Here is a 7,379-nt window from a genome sequence, read left to right as displayed (position 1 = left end):
GTCATTCCTTTGCCAGCATCTCTCATGTCAGCAACCAATTCCAAAATTCTTCAGCGAGACCTTGAGTTTCCTTGTATCTCTTGTGACCATGATGTGAACACCTTCCTTGCATGTTCTCTGTAAAATAGTCAAATAGGCAAAACAAACAAGCAGAAAAAGCCCTAAGGAATCCTGAAGTGCAAAACCTAGCTCAAATTGCTTAATACTTTAGGACTCAAGGTCCAGTCACAAAAATCAATGTGATCACACTTTCACAACAGAAAGCATCACTGTTCAGATCCTATCCTTCAGCAAATGAGAAGAAGATGAAGGTGAAGTTTCTCTGAGACACTGCCTAGATTGACAGCCTGGGAGGCAGCTGTGCTACATGTGACAGGTCTTTTTTCAAAGAAATGTGCTGATAAAGCTAAAACTCTTAAGTCTTATGCCATTAGCATGATATTCCCTGATCCCTCTTCTCCCTTTCCCATATGCACCATATACATGTGCATGAAGTAGTCTTAAGATGGATCCAACATATCCAATATGCTAAGACCCACTTTCTCTTTTCTTCCCTTAGTTTGAGCCCACACATCTTACATTTATCTTATCTAACAAGACATTGATGAGAGCAGCCTGTTTTTCCTCAGTCAGCCCCTGACCACTAGCTGACTTAGTGACATTTCTGGCCTAAAACCACACCTCCATGTAGCCCCCCATTGGGCTATTTCCCAATGAACTCCAGGTAAAATACCTGAGCAGCAGATATCAAAAGTGCATATTCCTTTAAGAACTGACCACTCCTTAACCACTCCATAATCCCTTCCTGAATTACCTAATTAGCATATTTGGCACATGCTTTACTATGGAATATCCTATATAAACTTCACCTGTACCATTCTAAGCTTGCAGGTCCCCTAAGAAGTCTTGCCCACTGAAAAGCATAATAAATCTTTACCTTGACCTCAACAGTGCCTGAGTCTGTGAATTCTTCTCCAGACAACCCACACAGGGAACTTCAGTCTTGGAGTTCCTGTACCCCATGCCCTTCCAGCCCTCATCAAACTTACCTTTATTTTCACAGAGTAGACTTAATGGCTTGTATATAACTTGAAAGAAACTCCTTAGATCTGTCCTCTTTCAGCCTGATAGATGTGGAGTTTCAGGATACCATTTACTATTAAAAACCAGTCATTCTAAAAGTAGGTATGGGTTGCAATCTTGAAACTCAATTCATGATGACCAGACAATAAATACATACAATCTCCACTAGATATTTAACCTCTTCGCCTCAGCAGCCTGGATTCAATCTTATTGTGCTACAGACCGCAAGGGAAGAAAATGTTGGGTGGATCTTAAAATGATGAGTCTAAGAGAGCCAGTGCCCCTGGCCATCATCAAGTGATATAGACAGCATTCTCTTACCTACCCACCAATTTCAGATTTAAGGCTATTGGTTTTGCTATTTAAGGGTTAACTGCATCCCTGGAGGAGAAAGAGTTCCAATGACAATGCTTCCCTCTTGTCTCAGGATGCCTTATTCTCATGAGATAGATAAAGTTGGGCCTATGTATATTTTTGCACTTTCGTCCATCTTCTGACATCAGCTGTGTTTTTTACTTTTCATAGTGTTATTAGGCATTACTACCCAAGTTCCTTTAGTACACATGCTAGATCTTGGTAGGTTCTTTGGCATGGGACAGACAACATCAACTTTTTTCTTCAAATTGGACAGAAGAGTAACCACACAAGGTATACATTGCTTGCTAGTCCCTTAAAGTGTTAAAAAGGATGTTCTTCGCCTCCCCAACTCCAACTATTCCCCCACCCCCAGGAACTGAAAGGGAGACACCCAAGCAAAAGTTTTCTGACCACTTTTTGAACACAGTGCTCACAGTGGTGAGATAAAGGCTCAGAAACTGTCATAATCTTATCTGGCCATGCCTGAGGATGAACCTTAGGTTTTTACTTCTGTAGTCGATGAAATTAATGTATAATCAAATGAGATCAAATCTTAGGTAGTACATGAAAATAACACAAAGGGGTTCATGCTAACAAAGCAAACCAGAGTCAAGGGAATTAATGAATTCAAAAATCCCTTCCCGAGAATGATTTATCTGTAAATAGTCAATTCTAAAGCCTAAATTACCACTTTCATAAAGGTTCCACTCCCTTGTAGGTTCTCTAAAATGCTAAACTGCTTACTTTTCCAATTTACCCTGAACACTATATGCTACAACATCAACTGATCAACTGAAGAAAAGACTTCCTTAGATTCCAGATAAGGGCCAAGACAAAACTATGGAGAAAGAACCAGTATAATATGCTATAAGGAGAGTAATTGACACCCTCTTTCAACTTCCACAGTCACTTCCAGCAACAAAGTTTTTCTACTTAGAACAGTACCAGAGGTAAAAAGTTGATAGAAATTCCCCATGGAACATTGGGAATGAACGTTCAGGGTCAGAATATTGAAGTAGTCATCCATGATTAACAGCATGCTTAGGGAAGAGATCTTCTCTAGCAAGGTTATACAGCAAGGGGCAAAATAGAAATGATCCCCATTGTGGGACAGAAGCCATGCCAAGCTCTGCTGTCTATAGCATCATATAACTCTGCTGCCCCTTTAGCTCCCAGGCATTAGGGGAGAAGGGCCTGTTTCAGACAGCCATGCCCACCCTCATAGGTGTAAGCTACTGCCTTCCTTTTCATAAAGGGGGAGAGTTCGAGAATCAGCCCAACTTGCTTCCCAGGCCTAGCCCCATCCGTCTATGACTCCACATTGGGTTCCTCTGAAATGAAATTGTGGTGATTTGGGATTAGAGGCGCATACCTTTGGGCAAGTAACAACTTAAAACACCTGTACCAATAAAACTCACTCAAGAGCCTTCCAATGAATCCAGCTGATTATATTTCTCCAGAATATTTCTGCAAAGGATGAGAAGAACTGGAAGTCAAAGCACAATACATCTGCTTATGTTTACAGCTACAGGGTGCTATGCCCAAATAAGCTATAAAGGAAATAAAGGGAAGGGGGCACTGGAATGTAGAGAATGGGAGGTGTAAACAGGGGCAGACTCTCATGGGAGGTTTAGGTCCTCTGGAAAGGCTGCAGACCCTGGGATACCCAGCTGATGGGAAAACAGGGAAGGGGAATGTGAATCAGGAATAGGGAATCCAAAGTGGTGTATTTGTCTTAATATGTTTGCCTGCTTGTTGGACACCCACGCTTGCAAGAATGCTGCTAAGTCCTCCCTGGTTGACCAATGGCTTTGTGGAGTTCTTGGTAAGACAACTTGTTTCTTCCATCCCTGTAAAGTAAATGGGAGTGCAAGGTCTTCCTGACCCTTAATAGATCTCATTTGGAGTTCATTAAGGGAAACCTGCTTAGGGGAGGTTTGCTTGTTTGCAGGTTCACACCTTTTGGTCGTTAGGCACTGAAGCACTTGAGTTGTGAAGCCTTCCGGTTCTCTATATATTCTGAGGTTAGCATTTTGCCCTGGAGCTGACTCGCTGGAGGAGCGTTCCTGTGATTTGGCCAGAGGAGACTGGGTGGCCATTGAGAAGTCCCACAGCGGGAGTGCAGAGGCAGGCTCTAACGGCTGGGTCTGCAGGCGTGAGCTGAGAGAGGCTGAGGCAGCAGGATGGCGGGTCCCAGGCTCGTGGCTGGGGAGACAGTGGTGGACGCCCTGCCGTACTTCGATCAGGGCTACGAAGTGCCCGGCGTGCGGGAGGCGGCTGCCGCCTTGGTAGAGGAGGAAACCCGTCGGTACCGGCCAACCAAGAACTATCTGAGGTACCTTCCCGCCCCGGATTACTCGGCCTTCGAGACTGACCTTATGAGAAACGAATTTCAAAGACTGGCTGCCCGACAACCAATGGAAATGCTAAGCATGAAAAGATATGAACTTCCAGCTCCCTCCTCTGGGCAGAAACATGACATCACTGCATGGCAGGAATGTGTAAACAATTCAATGGCCCAGCTGGAGCATCAGGCAGTTCGCATTGAAAATCTGGAGTTGATGTCACAACACGGTCGCAATGCTTGGAAAGCATACAACGAAAGTCTAGCTCGCATGATCGAACGAGCCCAGAAGGAGCTGCGGAAGTTAGGCAAAGACCTTCAGGACTTAAACTGGCAGAGGAAGAACGTGCAACTCGCTGTTGGGTCTACATTACGAGAAATGGAGTCGACTTGGGTCTCCCTCGTCAGTACAAGTTACGAGATTGAACGGACCATTGCCCAGCTAGAAAATGAAATTTTCCAAATCAAGCAACGGCATGGGGAGGCAAACAAAGAAAACATCCAGCAGGATTTCTGAAAGAATGGACTCTGGGGAAGGGAGAGAAGGGCATCTAGGGAATTATTAAGGCAATGGAAAGTGGAATGATCCTCGAAATGTGGTAAGAACCTGTTGAGGGGGTCATGATGACCCAAACAGCCTGAATGCTGAGGAGTACAATGGAAATTTTAAAACTCTGCAGACTGCATGAATTAACGGTTCTTTGAACTGTATTTAATTCTATCTGTATATTTCCTTCACAAATAAATTTTTACCTTGGGGGAAAAAAAAGAAGCCTCTTTTCTCTGACTATAAATGCTTTTAATGGGTCTACTGGAGGCCAGGGTGGGGCGTCATTTGTTAGCAAAGTCAACTTGCCTAAGACTGAAGTCTCTTGCTTAAGACCAGGAATTTTGGTTACTTAAGTAACAGCTCTTCAACCTGCCCACCATCAGTACCACCCTGGGCCAAGTGTGCAACCAGTCAGCTAGGAAACCACTGAAGCTGACCTTCTCTCAGGTTGCCAGACCAGTGACTTGCCTGCAGTTCACCAGACATTGTCCCTCTCAGCTTCAGATTATTTTGTAAGTGTGGGGCAACTAGGTAGTTCAGAGGATAGAGCACCAGTGCAGGAGTCAGGAGGATCTGAATTCAATCCTCACCTCAGACACTTGGCACTCACTAGCTGCATGACCTTGGCCAGAAGAAACAATACAAGGACACTCTCAAGGTCTCTCTCAAGAACTTTGTATTTGACTGTGCAACACTGACACTGGCATAGGACTGCTCAACATGGTGTGCCCACATTAGAAAGGGTGCTGTGCTCTTTGAGCAAACCAGAATTGAGACAGCACAAAGTAAACACAGGATGAGCAAATCTGGGACATCCACCCCAAATATTTACATGGACTCTTTGTGCCCAACCTGTGGCAGAGCATTCCAAGCTCATGTTGGTCTGATCAGCCACAGTCAGACACACTGAAATTTCACTTTATCATGGTGATGTTATTTTGGTCCTCTTCAAAGCTGAAGGACAACAACCCACCAGTCAGGTCTTAGAAGTATAAATTTCCATGAACACTTACTAAAATTTGAATTAATAGGTGAAAATATTTTATGCAGTCATAAGTCCCTAACCCATCTAGTCTTAGTGATTCCTTTTGAGTGAAAATTTGGCTAGTTAACAGAATCTTAAGTTGACACTTTGTTCCATAGCCATACTCCATACTCTTCCTAAGACACTTCAAATGGAGTTGATTCAGTTTCCTGGCATGGCACTGGTAGACTGTCCATGTTTCACAAGCATATAACGAATGAGGTCAGCACAACGGCTCTGTAGACCTTCAGTTTGCTGGTCAGTCTAATACCTCTTCTCTCCCAAACCTTTCTTCAGAGCCTCCCAAACACTGAGCTAACTCTGGCAATGTGTGCATCAACCTCATTGTGAATGTGTACATCCCTGGAAAGTACACTACCAAGGTAAGTGAACTTATCCACAGCATTTAAAACTTCTCCATTTGTTGTAACTGGTTCCACATAGGGATGGTGTGGTGGTGGCTGATGGAGCACCTGTGTTTTTTTGGTGTTAATTATTAGGTCAAAATTAGCACAGGTAGCAGAAAATTGATCCATGCTTTGTTGCACCTCAGTTTCAGAGGCTGCATTGAGTGCACAATCATATGCAAACAGAAAATCATGCACCCACACTCCCTCCACTTTGGTCTTGGCTTGTAACCTTTTCAAATTGAAGAACTTACCATCAGTATGGTAGTTGACCTTGATGCCACGTTCATCCTCATTGAAAGCATTTGTCAACATGGCTGAAAACATCATACTAAAAAGCATGGGAGCAAGCACACAGCCCTGTTTCACTCCATTGGTGACTGGGAAGGCACTAGAGCTTTGTCCATTATCCAGAACCCGGGCAAACATGCCATCATGAAATTGATGTACAATATTGATTTACAAAGTAGGGGGACCATTGCTCATACAAAAGCTAAAACTGAAATTTTCCAGGTTATATGGCAAGAGGAGGTTATCCCCCAGGAGTTCAAAGATACCTCCACTGTCTATCTCTACAAGGGTAAAGGGAATAGATTATCCTCTGACAATCACAGGTGGGGCTCTCTCTTAGTCATTGCTGGCAAAACTCTTGCTAGAGTCCTCCTTAATAGGCTGATCCTTCACCTGGAAGATGGTCATATACCTGAGAGACAGTGTGGCTTCAGAAAGGGCCAAAGAACAGTCGATATGGTTTTTGCTGCCCGACAACTCCAGGAGAAATGCCAGGAGCAGAAGAGGTCTGTACACAGCGTTTGTGGATCTGATCAAGTTTGACACTGTTAGTCATGAGGGCTTATGGAAAATTATGTCAAAATTTGGTTTCCCAGAGAAGAATAATGTATTATGGCCTTATCAAGAACACATTGTGCCAGATTAACAATATTTCTTTTTTTTTTTCCAGACAGCTACCAAATGGATAGATTAGGATAAAACTACAGCAATAGTTTACCAACATTTTAGCAAAGTGTTTGATAAAGTATCTTATTATTCTTGTGGAAAAGTGGGAGAAATGTGATTGTTGTTTCAGTTGTGTCCGACTCTGTCATGACCTCTTTTGGGGTTTTCTTGGCAGAGATACTGGAGTGGTTTGCCATTTCCTTCTCCAGCTCACTTTACAGATGAGAAAACTAAGATAAACAAGGCTAAGTGACTTGCCCAGGGTCACACAGCTAGTGTCTGAGGTCATATTTGAAATCGGGTCTCCATGACTCCAGGCCTAGAACCTCTCTACTCTTCCATCTAGCTGCCCCTGAACCACCTAGTTCCTTGGAAAAAATGTGGACTAGGTGATAATATAAGATGAATTGAGAAGTAGTTGAATCACTGAAACTCAGAATATTTGCTAATTGCTTGGCAAGTTTCTACTGAAATGTTACTGGATTGGTGCTGGTTCTGTGGTGTTGGCCCTTGCACATTTGTCAAACTCAAATAGCTTTACTAAACTGTATATAAGGATCCTTATGGGCCACATAGTGACCTAGAAAACCACATGTTAATGTTATCTATGTTTTGTTATATTTTTAAAATATTTTCTAATTAAATTTTAATCTGGTT

General features: G+C 43.1%; 1 pseudogene; it reads left to right on the top strand.

Moving 5' to 3' along the window:
* Positions 1 to 3,486: 3,486 nt before the first annotated feature.
* Positions 3,487 to 4,676, top strand: LOC140498196 (pre-mRNA-splicing factor SPF27 pseudogene; annotated as a pseudogene).
* Positions 4,677 to 7,379: the final 2,703 nt, after the last annotated feature.

Source organism: Notamacropus eugenii, chromosome 4 (assembly GCF_028372415.1).
Source record: "Notamacropus eugenii isolate mMacEug1 chromosome 4, mMacEug1.pri_v2, whole genome shotgun sequence".
Lineage (NCBI taxonomy): Eukaryota > Metazoa > Chordata > Mammalia > Diprotodontia > Macropodidae > Notamacropus > Notamacropus eugenii.
The sequence above is the reverse complement of the archived record's forward strand: the minus strand, read 5'-3'. Positions and strand labels throughout refer to the sequence as shown.